General features: G+C 41.0%; 1 pseudogene; it reads left to right on the forward strand.

Annotated features, from left to right (window-relative positions):
- Nucleotides 1-16,736: 16,736 nt before the first annotated feature.
- On the forward strand, nt 16,737-18,229 carry LOC122682000 (annotated as a pseudogene).
- The last annotated feature ends 1,683 nt before the right edge of the window (nt 18,230-19,912 follow it).

Consider the following 19,912-nt stretch of genomic DNA (forward strand, 5'->3'; position numbering starts at 1 on the left):
CTTGGGTCCAATTTCTACGTTTTACTAATAATATACTTTGAGAACCCAGATTCTCAAAGGCTTATCATTCATTTTCCATTTTGAGAGGCAGTTTAGCAGCAAGAAGATAGGGCCAAGACGCCGAGCCCAGGGAATTTTGTCTCTGAGAGCTTTCAAGGCTTGAGGAACTCCTTTGGAATTTTGAGAACACATTCCAAACACATTTTCTTTTGGCCGTTTGTGACCTGATTTTATTGTATACAGCATGGATCAGTTCATTATTGCCCCATTAACTACCCATTTTACTTGCTGATGATTCTGGGTGGGTCAGCCTTTGAGTTGGGTGGTCCTGATGCTCTCATCTGGGGTCACTATGGTAAGTGGAATAATGTCCCTCTTCCAAAGATGTTGATGCTCTAATCCCTGATATTAGGTCTGGGTATGTTACATGGTCAAAGGGACTTTGCAAATGGAATTAAGTTTATGGACCTTTGACTAAGAAGATTATCTTTGATTGTCTGGATGGGTCCAGTGTAGTCACATGGGCACTTAAAAGTGTAAGAAGAAGGCAGAAGAGTTAGTCAGAGAGATGCAATGGAAGAAGAGATGGGAGAGATTTGAAGTATCAAAGGGACTTGACCCATCACTGCTGGCTTTGAATATTGAGGAAAGGGTTCATGAGCCAAGGAGTATAGGAACAGCCCTCACTAACAGGCAGCAAACAGGGGGCCTCAATCGCACAACTGCAAGAGACTGAATTCTGCCAACAGTCTGAATAAGCAAAGAAAAAGATTCTCCCCTAAAACTTCCGAAAAGGAATGCAGCCCTGCTGACAGCTCAGTTTTAGCCTGGTGAGATCTATGTTGGAGTTCCAGAACTGGGAGGTGATAAATGCACATTGCTTTAAGCTGACAAAGTGGTGTTAACTTGTTCTATAGCAATAGAAAACCAGTACAGTCACGCACATTGCTACAATCAGGCATGACAGGCCGGATGAACTGAGCAGCTCATTTGCATGTCTGGTGGTTGGTGCCAGCTATTGACTGGACCACTCTCTTCATCGTCTCTTATGCTTGAGGAGATGAGGCTGGCCTACTGCACCTGGAAAGAAAGTGAGAGCAATAGCTACAAGGGTTCTTAAGGCTTTGCTCAGAACTCCCCACAATGTCATTCCTGCCATATTTTATTTTATTATTTACTATTGTTACTCTTATTATTATTATTTTGGCTATGCTGGGTCTTCGTTGCTGCCCACAGACTTTCTCTATTTGCAGCAAGTGGGGGCTACTCTCTTGTTGTGGAGCACGGGATCTAGGGCAAGAGGGCTCAGTAGTTTTTCCTGCCACGTTTTATTGATCACAGCAAGTGATAAGTTCTGTCCGGACTCAAAGGGTAGAGAAATTATTTCCACTCTTTAATAGGAGGAAATGCAAAGGCATATTGGGAAAGGGCAAGGAAAGCTTAGAAAGGAGGAATTTGTGGCCATTTTTCATAATCTGCCAGACAGGAAACTCTTGTGCAACAACATTCTGTAAGAGGGATCTCTTATGTTGCCATCCTGTTGGCAGGGGGAGCAGCTGAAAACAGTAAACATACACACTTCTCATCTAAGGAGAGCTGGCAATCTCTGGGACTGGGTGCTTCCCCCGGTGAGTCGTGTTGGAAGGAAGTGGCTTAGTGGGGAATGGAGTGGAGAAGGGGTGCATTTCCCCATCCTTAAATCAAATGATTGGGGAGGCTCCAAAGGAATTGCTTAAACAAAGTGATGGTTTACAGGAAGGAGAGATAAACGTCTTAATCCTGGCTGCCTAGATTATAAATCTGGAGAGGAGACTGATGATGGGAGCTCAACCATTTGTTAACCATATATTTCTTGGGCACTGTAATGATTAATTTTATGTCAAATTGAGTGAGTCATGGGGTGCCCAGATACTTAGTTAAATATTATTCTGGGTGTGTCTGTGAGGCTGTTTCGGGATGAAATAACATCTGAATTGGTAGTGAAGCAGACTGCCAACCTTAATTTTAATGGGCCTCATCTAATCCTCATCTAATGAGCTTTCCTGGTAGCTCAGTTGGTAAAGACAGATCTGTGCTCCATCCCGGGGTCGGGAAGATCCCCTGGAGAAGGAAATGGCAACCCACTCCAGTATTTTTGCTTGGAAAATCCCAGTAGCAGAGGAGCCTGGCAGGCTACAGTCCAGGGTCTCAAGAGTCAGACATGACTTAGCAACTGGTTTCCTTTCCTTTCTGTCTAATCCACAGAAGGTCTGAAGAAAACAGAGTAGGAAGAATTTGCTCTCACTCTGCCTGACGGTCCTTGAGCTAGGACATTGGTCTTCTTTAGCTTCTTTTATAAAAAACTTAATTAATTAATCTATTTTTGGCTGTGCTGAGTCTCTGTTGATGCACAGGGTCTTTTTCTAGTTGCGGTGAGCAGGGGCTACTCTCTAGTTGCTGTGTGTAGGCCTCTCATTCTGGTGGCTTCTCTTGTTGCAGAGCATGGACTCTAGAGCAGGTAGCCTTCAGAAGTTGTGGCTCACAGGCCCTAAGGTACAGGCTCAGTAATTGTAGCACATGGCCCTAGTTGGCCCAAGACATGTGGAATCTTCCCCTGTTACCCCTGCACTGGCAGGCGGATTCTTAACAGATCTCTCACCTAATCTGCACATACCGTGGGTTTCCCAGCCTCCAGAATTGTAAGAAATAAAATTTTTGTTGTTTTTTAATCCTCCCATCTAGGATAGTTTGTTATGGCAGCCTAAATGGGCTAAGATATATATGTCCTAGTATATATAATTTATATATGTATATATACACACACACATGAATAAAATTGGCATTTTCACAATGCAGGAGTTAGGGGCCTAGACCCTTTCCTCAGTCAAAAATTCAGATATAACTTTGCAGTAAGTGCTCTGTATCTATGGTTCTGCATCTATGGATTCAACCAACCATGGATGGTGGATCGTATTGTACTCTGATACATATTTAGTGAAAGAAATTCAGATATAAATGGACTTGGGTGGTTCAAATTCAAGGATCAACTGTAAATATACTTGAGTTTATTTCTCTGGAGAACCTTGACTAATACAAGTTCTCACTGTGCATCATATCTTGTTTTAAGTTCTGGGGATTCAGCACTAAATAAAATGGGCAATAATTCATGGAGCTTACATTCTACTGGAGAAAACAAACAAACGAAAAAATTCACAACAAGACAAATGTACGGAAAAATGTTAGAGAAAAGTTCAGGGGAAGCAACAAAAGCAGGGGAAAGGAGAGGCTGACATTTTAGATAATGAAGTCCAGATAGGACTCATTGCCAGGGTGACATTTGAGAAGACATTTGGATATTTGTGACTCTTGAGAGAGTTGACATATGTCCCCTGGAATATGGGGTGCTCATGAACTTAGAGATTGGCAGTGCTTCCTAAATGTTCTCACTTTGAAACAGGGAGACCCTGATGAAGCAGTCTCTACCAGGTGGGAAGTGACCACACTGTAATGTGCCTCAAGAGGAAAGGAGTGGAGCCTTTTCCTCACCTTGCTTCTCAGCCTGAGGGCATGAGCAAGAACCTCAAGGGATCCCCAGTCTTTTTGATGAAAGAGCACAGGGTAGAGTAGAAAGTGATGTCAAGAGGCTGCCCTAGTTGTCCAGCAAGGAAATGTTCACCTTATAGAGGGCCTGCAACCTGGGGCTTGCAGAAGCCAAGCGGACACAAGACTGCCACTGCCTGAAGGGGTCTTCAGTGGAAAATGTTCTAGATGATGTTATGTAGCACTCCAAAAGCACCACATGCACCATCTCAGCAGAGCCCACCAACTATGTGGGGGTCACCAGCTGAGGGAGTCCTAGGAGGCCAGTCATAGGAGAAAGTCAGAGGGCAGAGCTTCATCTCTTCATGGGAAGAGTTCAGGGTGGGGAGGGGGAGAATCCTGGAACACAGATTTCCAACTCTCTGAGAGGGTGAGTCTAACTTCCTGATGATCTTCTGTGTTATCCCATTGTTTGGAGGTATGTAACAAGTTATTTAAGGTAGTTTAAGAGAAAGAGGAGAATTTATGATACTTATATTGGCTTAACTCCCAGACCAGGAAGCAGATGTAGGAGGGCTTTAGGGAGGAAGGGAGACTGGAATAGGAACCTCTCTCTCATCTCTGATTCTCTTGTCCATTCTCTTCTCTCTCTCTCTCTCTCTCCCTTCCTCCTTTCATCCCTTTCTTTCCCTGCAGACTGACTTTCTCTGCTTCTCCTACCCACCACTGCACTATGATCCTGCAAATCTCCTTAGTTTGCATGAGAGAGGCCCCAGCTTCCTGTAGACAATTGGCATGTTCTCTCTCCCAATACAAGATTCTAGGGAGAAAGGATGTGATCAGATCAGCACAGGCAGAAACCCAGCTTGGGTTTAGCCAGCAATAGCCAGATGTTGGGAATGTGCTATAAGATCATTGCTGTGGCCTTCTCATCAATGCAGACCAGAAGACAAGGATGTGCATGCAGGAAGTTTATTTGGGATATGATCCCAGGAAGCACCTGTAGGGGAGCAGGAAAGTGACATAGGGAAAGGAAAGAAGCCATAGATATGTTATTAACAGTAAAGGGTTGGCAACTGTGTCTCAGTTCCACAAAGACCTCTGGGAGAGGGTGAAGAGACACCTCAGAGCTGTCCAACCTGAGGGGTGAGGGAGCTGGGGTACTTATCCACCAGCTCTTATCAGTCACTGTTTGAGGGCTGCTCCCAGAGGTATTAATTCCCTGCCCTCCCTGGAGTTAGCTCAAGTGGAAAACCCAAGCACTTGCATCAAAAAGCATTTGGTATGAATGACGAGAGCTGTATGATCAAGGTGTAAATAGCACCTGCTATAGATAACATTCAGGAATGGGAAAAGAGTCTCAAAAGATCATGGTTAAAAACGTGATTAGAGAAAATAAAATTTTCAATACCTCTCTGCCTTAGACTTCCTAAAGAGTTGACAGTATACGTGAATTAAACTGTGAAGAACTTATTAGCCCGAGAGCAGTCACATGTGTAGGAGAAATGGACATAGACAGCAGAGAATCTGTCCTATACTATGAGTGATTTGAGGTGAGAAGGAGGGAATTGAATTTTTGTTTTAAACATAGGGCTTCCCTGGTGGCTCAGAGGTTAAAGCGTCTGCCTCCAATGCGGGAGACCTGGGTTCGATCCCTGGGTCAGGAAGATTTCCTAGAGAAGGAAATGGCAACCCACTCCAGTATTCTTGCCTGGAGAATCCCATGGACGGAGGAGCCTGGTAGGCTACAATCCACGGGGTCGCAAAGAGTCGGACACGACTTAGTGACTTCACTTCACATTTGCTAGAAGCCATTAAAATGTGAAAACAGGTGATAGAGGAGCAATGAATGATGTTTTCTTTCCTTTGTGTCATTATAATGATGTTTGTGTAGTAATTAGACTTCAGAGTAAAACAATGCTCCTAAAATGCTTACTTGTATTTAACTTAAAAAAAAAAAATGCCCTCCATCTTTAACTTTAGAGGCTCAAAGTCCTATTTTTCAATGGCCTGCAGAGCTCAGTTAGTGCAAAGTCTTCTTTGAAAATAATGGAAACTTTATGCTCAGTCTCCTTAGTGCCTGGAGCAAGACAGCAAATGAGACCCAAAAGAATTTAGGGCTCAGGCTTTCAGATGACATCGAGACTTAAGTGATCATATGGAGAGAGGAAGGGTTGCACCCAAGGGGCCTTGGTTACTCATTTATATCACAAGTGTAACCAGAGATGTCTGGAGGTAGAGGGTCCTGGTGGGAGCAGAAACATCTCCCCAACAAATAGTACTGCATGTACTCCTCTGGGTATCCTCCTCACTTCTTGAAATAAGAGGTGAATTCTACCAACAGCTTGGAAATGTCCTCTCTGCATTTTTCCAGCCCAGATTGTTAAGAACACAGGGTTTTCCTTGGTATATGCTAATTCCCCTACAGTCTTGAAAATGTCTTAAAACAGTTCACCAGACATAAAAAGTAGTTACATCAAAATCTTTTAAAAATTGCCCTTTAGGGACTTCCCTAGCGGTCCAGTGGCTAAGACTCTAGGCTCCCAATGCAGGGGCCTGGGTTTGATCCCTGGTTGGGGAACTAGATCCCACATGCGACAACTAAAGATCATATGCTGCGACTAAGACCCGGCGCAGCCTAAATAAGTTAATAAACATATATTCTTTTAAACGGTCCTTAAAAAATAATGTAGCTATATCTGTTCTCCTATTTAAAATATTAATGGAAAATACTCAAAACATTAGCAGTTTTTGTTTGTTCCTGAGGGATAGAATTACACTTGATTTTTACTTTTAACTTTTATCTGTAGTGTCTATATTTTCTACAACAAACATGTATTATACATTTATGTATATTTTTTCTAAAGATGGGGAGTGAGAAAGACTCAAAAATCAAAAAGAACTTGTCTTTATAAATATTGAATATTGCTTGAGTCAGAAGTCACCAAAAATAAATTTGAAAGACAAGGGATAGACTGAGAGAAAATATTTGCAATAAGTATAGCAGGAAAATAATTTTAATATACATATATATGATTCAAATCAAAAAGAAAAAGTAATCTGATAAAAATCAGACAAAGATAAAAGAAATTTATGGAAGTTGAAATTAAAATTTCTAATAAACAAATAAAAAGGTTTCAATTTCACTAAAAACCAAGGAAATAGAAGTTACAACCAATAAGAAATATAATTTTTGCCTACCAGCTTAAGAAACATTTTAAAAATTGGTAATATCTAGAGTCTGTAAGAACGTGAATTCTCTTAGAAAATTTAAAAGTCATAGTATCTAATGTCTACGAGGATATGTACTATTGAAAATTCTTTTCCCAAAGAGAACCTAGTGTTACACATCAACAAATGTGCATACTCTGCATTCCAATTTTAGGTACCTAGCCCAGAGAAATAGTTACCCACATGCACAAGAGAGTATGTACAAGAAATAGCATGAGTCATAAAACACTGGAAAGAATGCAAATGTTCAGCACGAGAGAGTGGCTATGTAAACTACGATTCATCCATGCTGTTGAAAACCATGCTATAACTGAAAAAATTAGGAAGACTTATACATAGTGACACGACAAGAGCTTAAGGATAAGGGCAGCGTGGTGCAGCAGTAACCAGTGAAGGCTTTAACACCAGCTGGCCTGGATCCAAACCATAGTGCTGGTCCTTCCTGCCTGTCTATACTCTAAGTATTCCAGTCTTCCACTCTCCCATTTGTAAAACGGGAAAAGTAATAGTATTTGCTTCCTGTGCTGTGTGCTTAGTCACTCAGTCATCTCCAATTCTGTGACCCTATGGGCTGTAGCCTGCCAGGCTCCTCTGTCCATGGGGATTCTCCAGGCAAGAATACTGGAGTGGGTTGCCATGCCCGCCTCCAGGGGATCTTCCCCATCCAGGGATTGAACCCAGGTATCCCGCATTGCAGGTGAATTCTTTACCATCTGAGTCACCAGGGAAGCTGGTGTTTTTCTTTTCTTTTTTCTCCCTTCTTTGAGAATTAAGCAGATCAATGCGTGTAAAGAATTTTGAAGTATGCCTGTCTCATAGAAATGTATCAATACTCTTAGCTGCCATATGTTATTAGTTGAGAAAAGCAAGTGGTAGAAAACCAAGAATGATATTATCAACTTAAAAAAAAAAAGCACAATGTGAGAGTTGCAAGTTAAGTTTTATTTCGGGAAAAATGAGGACTGCAGCCTGGGAGATAGCACTTCAAATAACTCAGAGAAACTGCTCCAAAGAGGTAGTGGGGGAAGGTCAGTATGTGTGATTTTGGTGAAGGGGGAGTTCAACGCAATCAAACACTTAAAAAGTTTCTGCTAGTCATGAGGAGCTTCTGTCACCATGAAGGGATTTAGTGCTTTTGCAGATGTGAGGAGATGCAAGGATTGGGATCATGAAATCTAACTATCTAAAGACCTGTTCCACCAGGTTTCTGGGAGCACAAAGTGCCTCATTCTCCACCTGGAACTCCCTTCAGGGTGTGTCAAAGGTCAACAGCATAGATTCAATCTCCACAGAGGCAGATGGCAAATGCTGTTGCATCCATGTGTGCTAAGTTGCTTCAGCCGTGTCCAGCTCTTTGCAACCCTAAGGACTGTAGCCTGCCATGTAGCCCACCAGGCTCCTGTCCATGGGATTCTCCTCCAGGGGACCTTCCCAACCCAGGGATCGAATCTGCGGCTCCTGTGTCTCCTGCATTGCGGGCAGGTTCGTTACCACTAGCACCACCTGGGAAGCCCTGGCAATTGCCCTTGGCAAGCACCAATTTGTAGCTGACAATATCAAAGCTTTAATATTAAAGATAATATTTCTATGTGCACCTGTCTATACTTACATAGATAACAGTTTGGAGAAAACACACCACATTACATAACAATGTTTATTTTTGGATAAAGGAGGGGCTCAGGTGTGGCTAAGACAGTCAAGGGTCTTTTTCTGTCAACTCTACACTTTGTATTGATTATTTTTTCACAACAATAAATGTAACTTGTGAAAATTCCATAAAAATCAACTAAAATATCTTAAAGCCACAACCTTGCACATGAACACACACACACACAGCTGTACCTAAAGCAGGGCAATAAAGGCTTTGACTCTAAGCTCTACGATACAGACTTACAAAATGTTTTACCCAAAGAAGTCAAGCAATTGTGCAATTTTCAGTACTGTTTTGTGTCTATTAGGGCTTTATAAGTAACTTCCTTAGTAATATGAAAACAAATGCGCCAAAGCCTTGGTTAACAATACCTTGTAGAAATAGGAAGGTACAAATGATCTGTTCTGTTAACAACCATGATGCCCTCTAGACTTGACTGGGGGCCAATTTTGTGTAACCTTCATCAGGTATTGTTAACAAACATAGGTTTGTACACCTAAGACACAGTGAAGTCAAACAAGCCAAAACATCAGAGTTTGGAGCAGAGCAAGGTTTATTGCAAGGCCAAGCAAGGAGAACAATGGCTCATGCTCAAAAATCCCTGGACACCTCAAAGGTCTGGGGATAAGTTTTTAAGGCAAAATTGGGGATGAACAGAATATGTGACTTTTTTCTGATTGGCTAGAAGTGAGGTAACAGGGTGGTGCTACAGGAATCTTGTGCTCAGCACCAAGTTATCCTTTACCTGGGTGGGGCCTTAGTTTCTGCAGAAGAACTCAAAACTATTGTTATGTATATTTGTTGAGGAGGAAGCAAGACCCTGCTTTATCTCTGAAATATCTGCTCCTCCTTGTTTCCATATTCCTTCCCTTCCTTGATAAGGGGCTATTTGAACCTGCCCTTTGGAAATCAGGGAAGGTCAAAGAGGCTGAAAGAAGACTCTCTCCTAGTCCTAGAAACCAGGGATATGGAAAGGATCTGTAGCCGAGAGGACCCCACAGTGTCCTGTTCCATTTCAGTATCTTAAAATTGCACCTCCGCACTTTCTCACAACTTCCAGATGAAAAAGGTGGAGTGGCCTCTTCCAGTGGTGCAGAATTTATCTTGTGTTTTTGGAAGAAATGCTGGTGAAGAGAGGGTCCAGGATGAGAGAGAACTTTCCATCAGGTGCACTGTGCCTTGGGACTTATGTGACACTCTTGTGTCATCCTGAATGATGAAGTATTTCACTCTCTAAAGCTTATTATTAAAATAAAATGTTTTTAGAAGTCTTTCTAAAATACTGAACTAGATATTTTTACACAATAGTTTCTGATGTGATTTCTTAAAATTTATTTTTTTTTAAAAATGCAAATACGGCTGACATAGGAAGAAAGGGGGCAGAGCACAACATCAAAAGGACGACACAGTCTTTGACAAACTCAGGATATGATGAAAACCAGTTAGATCAGATTAGGCCCACGATGGCAGAAGATTAGACTTCCAGTAGACCTTGAGCCTCATTATATGCTCATAATCTATTAGCTAAATGACACACTCATCTGTGCCATGACAGTTCTAAGGCCAATCATAAAAGGCCAAAATTTGGCTCAATTCCTAGACATCCATGCCCCCACCCCAAATAGTTGAAATAGTCATCTCACTCATTAGTATATGCAATTACTCAGCCCATAAAAAGTGATCATGCCATACTTGGGGGCACTGTCACCTTTTGAGATGCATTCTGTCTATGGAATATGCATGTCATTTATTTAGTTACTTATTTTACTCTGGCAAGTCTTAGTTGCAGCACACAGAATCTTCCATCTTCATTTTGGCATGAAAAGTCTTAGGAGTGCACTGGGAGCGTGGAGTCTTAGTTACAGGATCGGCAGGGAAGTCCCTCACCATTATATTTTTGATATTTTCACTGAAAAAAAAATGGAGCTCTAATTCAAACATTGATTGTAATTGCCCTGCAGTAGTCTATCACTTCACTATCACAAGTAATTTTATAGTGAAGAGGTTTATATACACACTGCTGTTGTTCAGTTGCTAAGTTCTGTTTGACTCTTTGCAACCACATGGACTGCAGCATGCCAGTACTGAAATCATCCCTGTCCTTCACTATCTCCTAGAGTTTGCTCAAACACTTGTCCATTGAGTCGATGATGCCATCCAACCATCTCATCCTCAGTAGCCGCCTTCTTATCCTGCCCTGAATCCTTCCCAGCATTAGGTTCTTTTACAATGAGTTGGCTATTCGCATCAGGTGGCCAAAGTATTGGAGCTTCAGTTTGGGCATCAGTCATTCCAGTGAATATTCAGGATTGATTTCCTTTAGAATTGACTGGTTTGATCTCCTTGCTCTCCAAGGGACTCTCAAGAGTCTTCTCTAGCACTGTTAGGGGAAGCATAGTGACTGAAACCACCTACCCTGGCCAGGCACCATAGTAACCATTTGCATGAGCTGTTTTATGACAGGAAGTCCTGGTAAAGAACAAGGAATTAATAACTACCAACCAGAAGAGTTCAGGAAAAGTCAAAAGGTGACACCACGTGTCCAACCACCTCCCAGAATCCTTCTTGCTGGCATCCATCTTGGTTGAACAAGGCGTGCACCACCAGGAAGGACTCTGAGTCAGAATGATTGGCTAGACAGCCCGGAAACTAATCCCATCACCATAAAACCCAAGACTGGGAGCCATGTGGCAGAGCAGTTCTCCTGGGTTCCCTTACCCTACTGCTCTCTCTTTGGGCACACTTTCCCAATAAAATCTCTTCCTTTGTCAGCACATGTATCTCCTTGGACAATTCATTTCTGAGTGTTAAACAAGAGCCCACTTTCAGGCCCTGGAAGGGGTCCCCCTTCCTCCAACAGCACCAGAATTTGAAGGCATCAATTCTTTGAAGCTCAGCCTTCTTTATGGTCCAATTCTCACATCTGTACATGACCACTGGAAAAATCATAGCTTTGACTATATGGACCTTTGTTGGCAAAGTGATGTCTTTTCTTTTTAATATGCTATCTAGGCTTGTCATAACTTTTCTTCCAAGGAGCAAGTGTCTTTTAATTTCATAGCTACAGTCACCATCTACAGTGATTTTGGAGCCCAAGAAAATAGTCTGTCATTGTTTCCACTTTTTCCCCATCTATTTGCCATGAAGTGATGGGACGATCTTGGGATGCCATGATCTTCATTTTTTAATGTTGGGTGTCAAGCCAGCTTTTTTCACTCTCCTCTTTCAATACTCATCAAGGGGCTCTTTAGATCCTCTTTGCATTCTGCCATTAGAGTGGTATCATCTGCATATCTGAGGCTATTGATATTTCTACTGGTAATCTTGTTTTCAGCCTGGGATTCATCCAGCCCAGCATTTTGCATGATGTATACTGCATAGATGTTAAATAAGCAGGGTAACAATATATAACCTTTTCCAATTTTGAATCAGTCCAGTGTTCGATGTAAGGTTCTAACTGTTGCTTTATAGGAGACAAGTGAGGTGGTCTTGTATTCCCATCTCTTTAAGAATTTTCCATAGTTTCTTGTTATCCACACAGCCAAAGGCTCTAACTTAGTCAATAAAGCAGGAGTTGATGTTTTTCTGGAATTCCCTTGCTTTTTCTATGACCCAACAGCTGTTGACAGTTTGATCTCTGGTTCTTCTACCTTTTCTAAATCCAGCTTGTACACCTTCCAGATGTATTCTCAGTTCATGTACTGTTGAAGCCTAGCTTAAAGAATTTTGAGCATCACCCTGATAGCATATGAAATGAGCACAGTACCATTTGAACATTCTTTGTCATTGCCTTGCTTTGGGATTTGAATGAAAACTGACATTTTCCAGCCCTGTGGCCATTGCTGAGTTTTCCAAATTTGCTGGCATATTAAGTATAGCACATTCACAGCATCATTTGAAATAGGATTTGAAATAACTCAGCTGGAATTCCATCGCCTCCACTAGCTTTGATTGTAGTAATGCTTCCTAAGGCCCAGGATGACTTCATACTCCAGGATGTTTGGCTCTAGGTGAATGACCACACTGTTGTAGTTATCCAGGTCACTAAGACATTTTTTTGTGTAGTTTTTCTGTGTATTCTTGCCGCCTCTTCTTAATTTCTTTTGCTTCTGTTAAGTCCTTGCTGTTTCTGTCCTTTATTGTGCCCATCTTTGCATGAAATATACCCTTGGTATCTCTAACTTTCTTGAAGAGATCTGTAGTCTTCTCCATTCTATTGTTTCCTTCTATTTGACATGCCCTGACCCATATGTGCAAAAACCTTGCTTGGTCATACATATAACTGCGTAAGAAACTGTTGAGTTGACATTATGCACACACTAATTTATTAAGTACTGCAAAATTACTCCCTATTGCAATTATTCCAATTTTCACTCCCATTGGCAAAGTGTAACAGCCCTGTTGCTGATTTTCTACTCTCACCACAGTTGATATTTTCAGACTTGAAAATTTTGCCAATCTAAAGGCTCAGAAATCAGAGTTCATTGTTATTATAATTTTCATCTCCCTACTGAAGAGCACTCTTTACATTCCTATACCTTATAATCTCCAGCAGTGACACTGAAGTCAGGACAAGACAATTATCACAGAGGACACTACTGTTCACTCTGTGTTGATGAATTACAAAAAATAGTATCTCTCACCCCCACTTTAGTGTCTACACCAATCAGAATTGGGTTTTGTCACTTTCAATCAAAGAATTCTGACATACATGTTATTGAGTGACATGAATTAATGTGTGGACTCCCACAAATAATTTCTTGGAGGCGATGTGTTACCCGAAATCAGGTTTCCAAAGATGCTGACTTAAGCGTCCTGTGATGGTGCTAGTTCAGGGATCAAAGTTCACGATTTCATTTCTTTCCTGCTACACCTGTGCCAGAAGCTGTTGCCCACCAGCATGTCCTCACTGACTCCTTTGGGGGCGGGGCCTGGGGCTTCCTCTGCAGCCAGGGCTCACATGATAGGCCAGAGTGCTCAGGAACCGCCCACCCGTTTGGGGGTGGCCCTTGACGTCTGGCTGACAGGTCAGTTCCTTCTCCCTCCAAGCTGTGTTGTGCCCAAGCTTCCAAAGGCCCCTCTGGTAGCCCACTTGATAACGACCTGTGCAGGCCACCGTCTGTTCCACTGAGATTTCTTGGGAAATCTCACATAAACCACTACTAAGTCCTGACTCAGAGTCAGCTTCTGGGAGTTTCCACTTTAAGACAAGATCTAGGTGTAGAGTTATTCCAGGAATTAGTGGCCCTAGCAGCCACTAAGTGACCTTTTGGCCACAGGTTAACAGGAAGGAGGTCAATCAGTCTAAAGGAGGATCTTTTTTAAGATTAAGTGTTAGAAGGACTGATTGGATAATTAAAAATTGTTTTTAAGAAATCCCCTTTTTTCCTCTCCGGCTAAAAAGATAAAACATGACCTTTATAAAATTTTGAAAAGTATAGAAAATTAAAGAGAAAAAAACATAAATTACTCATAATTCTACCACACCAGGATATTTTCTTTGAAAGTAGAGGGTAAATTGTGGCCCCTCAAAACTTAACATTTTCATTTTCCCCCCAGTTTTGTCGAGGTATAATTGACACTCAGCACTGTGTAAGTTTAAGATGCACAGCATAATTATTTACCTAAATGTACTGTGAAACATTTACCACAAAAAGTTTAGTTATCCTCCATCATCTCATATAGATTAAAAAAAAAAGAATAAAAGGAATTTTTTTCCCTTGTGATGAGAACTTTTCGAATTTATTCCTTTAACTACTTTCATATGCACCATATAGCATGTTAACTATGGTTGTCATTTGTATATATTACTTTTCTAGTATTTATTTATCTTATAACTGGAAATTTGTACTTTTTGACCACTTTCTTCCAATTACCCCACTCCCCATCCTCCACCTCCAGTAACCACAAATCTTCTCTCTTTTTCTATAAATTTGGGTTTTGTTTGTTTTTAGATTTCACATAATTGAGAACATTCTGTGTTTAGAATCTGGCTCTGCAGAAGGATTATGATCCTAAGATTTCTGTAAGTGTTCTGTTGCTGTGTGTAGACGCAGCTGGATATAAACTGCTCCTACAGCTTAAGGAGGAAATGACTCTTAGCCTCTTAAGTAACATAATAGGAAACTCTAAATGTAAACAAGGCTTTCTTCATCAAGGAACGGAAATTGGTTACCAACCAGTGCTTTCAAGTTCAGACCAGGAGTTTAGAAAAAAATAAGAAGATACAGAATGTAGTAGAGAAAATTAGGAAATGAAAATCTATAGCCTCAGCATGAAATCTATTTAGTTTATTGCACAATTTTTCTCAAATAGCAAGGCAACAAATGGCTGGAGCAGGACAAACCTAGTTAGAAAGATTGATTTCTGATCGTAAGAAGACATGAAATGTTGACCATCAAGTGAGGCAGAAGTGGGGTCTGGTTATATTTTTAATAATAACAGAACACATTTTGCAAAGGTAACATACATTCAGATGGATTGAGACCAGGTTGAAATCCCCTAAGAAGACAACCCGAGAAGTAACAAGAATAAAAAAGAAAATATTAAATCTGTGATGCTAACAGTCCTACAGTAAAAACTTGGGTCCAAGCCCTTTCTTTAGGAGATGCTCACAGAAAACCTAAATGAGGGTATGAGAAAGAGAAGGTAGGAAAATTTTCAAGCATGGCTTCCTGCTGTAGGCAATTGAGCCTAGGTTCCACTGGGGACTTCAACAGAAGAAATACAAAGCTTAGCCCAGCACCAGTGTGAAATCCTGAGCACCTAAAATGGTTGTTGGTTTAAACTGCTGAATTTTGGGGTGGTTTCTTTATGAAGAAATGAGTAACTGATACAGTCAGGAAGACTTGTGGTAGGCAGGATGACCCCCAAAGATGTCCACATCCTAATACCTAGAACCTATAAACATGCTATATTATATAATGAGAGGGACTTTCCAGATGGAACCAATGAAGACTTTAAAATAGAGAGGCTATCCTGGATTATCTGGGCCCAATTTAATCACACAAACCGTTACAGAGAACTTTCTCCAGCAGTAGTCAGAGGGATGTGGCAGAAGGAAAAGTCAGAGAGGTTTGAAGTACAAGAGAAACTTGACCTGCTTTTGCTGGAGGTGGCCACATGGAAAGCACAAGAAGTAATGCAAGGAGTCTTGAAGGAGCAAAGACTGGCCTTTGCCTGACATCAGAAAGGAAACTGAGAACCCAGTCCTACAATCACAGAACCTAAATTCAGCCAACAACCTAAATGGCCTTGAAAGATGATCTGTCCCTAGAACCCTCCAGAAGGAAATGAAGCCCTGCCATCACTTTGATTGTAGCTTTGTGAGATGTTGAGCAGAAGACTCAATTGAGCCATGTTGTACCCAGACTTCTGACCTACAGAATTGGGAGATTATAAATGGCGATTGTTTTGTTTATTAATGTCGTGGTGATTTGTCACAGTAGCAGTAGAAAATCTGCACCTGCTGTGCAAATTGGCTACTGCAATGTGAGTAATGTGACCATCAAGGAGTGTGCCCCAAGTAATGGGCAGAGCAGGAGTCAACCTGCTCTGGAGGAAAGCAGAGAAGACATCGGGGAGGAGGAATTTGAGGCGGGCTTTGAAGGAGCACCATCTTAGGTCAGATTACAACCCTGAGACAAGGATTTGAAAGAAAGTAGTTCTTTAGGTGATAATCAGGAAATACCAGTAGAGGAGTGACCAAGTGAGACAGAAAGGAAAGAAATCAATAAAAACAAATTATCAGTCAAGCTAACAACCATAATCAAATGCAGCTTACTCCTTCTGGGGGTTGCAGAGAAAAATCATTCAAGGGACAAAAAGGCAAAGGGGTGATGATGAACTTCCTTCATTGTTGGCCGAGAGTTTCTCCTGAGGCATCAGTTCCCTGGCACTGCCGGCCTGTTAAGTGTATGTGCAGAGCAGGTGCCAGCAACTTCCAGAAACTCTCAGGCAAAAAAATTGCAAGTGCCAGCAGGTGGAAGTCTGGCTGGCATGAACCGAACCAATGGGGGCAAGGAGACATCTATCACATCTGCTGCAAGGGGAGAAGGTTTACCAGGCAAAGACCAGAGCAAGTGTTCCAGGAAGAGGTATGCACACAGAGGCAGGAACACGAGCAGAGAAGTTGTAAAGAGTGTGATGGTGTCAGGTTCAGAGTCAGACCAACAAGGATTTGAATCCTGATTCCACCTCCTCATTAGCTGTGTCTTCTTGTACAAGTTTCTGCACTGTTCTTCTTGCTATCTGTACAATGGGTATATATATTATCTACCTTCTTGGGTTATTGTAAGGATTAAATTAATGTTTTAAAACAATATGGTGAGGCGGAACGCGGGCCCCGGGGACGGCGGGAGGCGTCCGCGCGCCGAGGCTCCGGTGGGCCTCGTGGTGAGCTGGGGCCCAGTTCTCCCCGCGCGGAGAACCCGAGCCTCGGCTGGGTTCCGGGGCGGCCCGCGGAGCGCCTGGTCCAGTCATGGCAGACTACTGGAAGTCACAACCAAAGAAATTCTGTGATTACTGCAAGTGTTGGATCGCAGACAATAGGCCTAGCATTGAATTTCATGAAAGAGGAAAGAATCATAAAGAAAATGTGGCGAAGAGGATCGGTGAGATTAAACAGAAAAGCCTGGATAAGGCGAAGGAGGAAGAAAAGGCATCAAAGGAGTTTGCGGCAATGGAGGCAGCTGCCCTGAAAGCATACCAGGAGGATTTGAAGAGGCTCGGCCTAGAGTCAGAGATCTCAGAGCCAAGCGTGTCGCCAGTTACCAGCACTGTCCCACCCACCTCTGCATCAAATCAGCAGAAAGAAAAGAAGAAAAAGAAAAAAGACCCTTCAAAGGGCAGATGGGTAGAAGGCATAACCTCTGAGGGTCACCATTACTATTATGATCTTATCACAGGAGCATCTCAGTGGGAGAAACCTGAAGGATTTCAAGGGAACTTAAAAAAGGCAACAGGGAAGACTGTGTGGATAGAAGGATTAAGTGAAGATGGCTATACCTATTATTATAATACTGAAACAGGGGAATCCAGATGGGAAAAACCTGATGATTTCATTCCACACTCCGGTGATCTGCCTTCTAGTAAAGTCAATGAAAAGTCACTTGGCACCCTAGAAGAGTCCAAATCATCAGATTCACATAGTGAGTCTGATGGCGAACAGGAAGCAGGAAAGGAGAAAAAAAAAAGAAGAGATCCCAACAGAAACACAAAAGCTAATAATAAAGTTTAAGGAAAAAAATAAAAATAGTAATAAAAGAACTGAACCAGAAACACAGAAAGAAAAAAATACCCAAGGGAAGAATTCATCAGGTCCAAGTGAAGAAAAACCCAAAGAAAAAAATACCCAAGGGAAGAATTCATCAGGTCCAAATGAAGAAAAACCCAAAGCTCATAAAAAACCAAACCCATATGGAGAATGGCAGGAAATTAAACCAGAAGTTGAGTCCCATGAGGAGGTAGATTTGGAACTTCCAAGCACTGAAAATGAATATGTATCAACTTCGGAGGCTGATGCTGCTGGGGAACCCCAACTGGTTTTTAAAGAAAAAACAGTAACTTCTCTTGGAGTCGTGGCAGACGGAGTGGCCCCAGTCTTCAAAAAGAGAAGAATTGAAAATGGAAAGTCTAGAAATTTAAGGCAACGAGGTGATGATCAATAATTATAAGAAAGCTTTTAATGTGTGCTTTTTGGACATAATGGAGACTGTACATCTTTAAAAGCTCCTCTGTGTTTGTTTTACATTATTTAAGTGATAAAAATTTAGACTTACTCTGAATGTATTTTATGTGAATTTAAAATAAATCTTTTTTCATGTGAAATTGATTTTTGTTCCTAAAATGGAAGCCTACCACATTGCATTGTAATACAGTGTATTATCTTCAGTGTCTAAAAACTGGTAACCATGTCATAATATAAGATGCTATGTATCTGTTACTTAAAACGTTTGTCCCATTCTTCCTCTTATGAACATATTTGTACTGCACTGAGAATGAATTACCTTTGCACACTGATATTATCCAAGAAATAAGAATTATACCACATAAGAGAAGATTCATAGCCCATGATGATTCAGTTCTGAGGATCCTGTCAGAAAGGCTGATGTAGAAATGCATCAGTATATGCATATCTTCCTTACTTTTTTCAACTTAAGGTCAAGGACCAAGAACCAGGACTGTAGCTCAGGTAGTGGTTAATAGGGAATGAAAATCAGACCAAAGGAAGATAGGTGTCTCTGCCTGGTTCAGCGCGAAGCGACAACCTTTGCTCGGCGTTTTCACCTTGAGCCAGGCACTGTGCTAGGAACTGGGGGTGTAATGGTGACCAAGATACGTCTCTGTTCTTCACAACTTCTCACTCAGATGGAATCGTTTTCCCTAGTCATGCACTCTGTGCACTGGCCTAATATGTACTGGAAAATAGTTTTTAGAGTTTATTTAAAACTCGGTAGATGAAGTCTTGAACAAAAACAGTAAGGTCTCTGACTTCAGTGAAAAGTTTTGGTGTTTCTTTAGGCAGATTGGAAATTTCCCATTTCCTGGTTAAATTTCTTAAAAAGTGGAACTTTCTTATTTAATCCATTTGAAGTGGGTACCTTCCCTTTATTATTCCAAATTCTTAAGATTATATTTTTTATAAGTTGTACAGTAGTTAACATTTGGCAGTAAATATTTGTCTTTTTAAGGTTACTAGTGTACATGTAAGAAAATTATAGCTTATTAAAAACTTATGAAAGTCAAAAAAAAAAAAAAAACAAAAAAAAAAACAATATGGTGGACCTTTATGTAACACTCTATATGAAAATTAACACCCTATATAAAAATGGGTCAAACATTTAAACATAAGAGCTAAAACTACAAAAACTCTTCCAAGAAAACATAGGCAAAGTCCTCACGATGTTGGGTTTGGTAATTATTTTTTGGATATGACCCCAAGGACACAGGTAACATAAACAAAAATAGACAAATTGGACTTCATAAAAATTAGAAGCTTTTGTGCATAAAATATCAACAGAGTAAAAAGGCAAACTATGGAATAGAACAAAATATTTGCAAGTCATGTATCTGGTAAGGGATTAATATTCAGAATATATAGAGAGCTCGTAAAATTCAGCAACAACAGCAAAAAAACTGTCCAATTCAAAATGGGTAAAGGACTTGAATAGACATTTCTCAAAGAAGAAATATGAATGGCCAATAAGCACATGAAAAGATGCTCAACATCACTTATCATTAGAGAAATGCAACTCAAAACCACAATGAGACACCACCTCACACCCATTTAGGATGGCTACAATACCAAAACAAAAACTAACAAGATTTGGTGAAGATGTGGAATAATTGGAACACTTCCGCACTGTTAGTGGGAATGTAAAATGGTCCAACAGTTGTGGAAAATAGTATGGCAGTTTCTTAAAAAATTAAGAATAAATTTCACATATCCAGCAAATCCATTTCTGAGTATTTACCTCAAAGAACTGAAAGCAGAGTCTGAAAGAAGTATTT

The sequence above is a fragment of the Cervus elaphus genome, chromosome 23 (assembly GCF_910594005.1).
Source record: "Cervus elaphus chromosome 23, mCerEla1.1, whole genome shotgun sequence".
Lineage (NCBI taxonomy): Eukaryota > Metazoa > Chordata > Mammalia > Artiodactyla > Cervidae > Cervus > Cervus elaphus.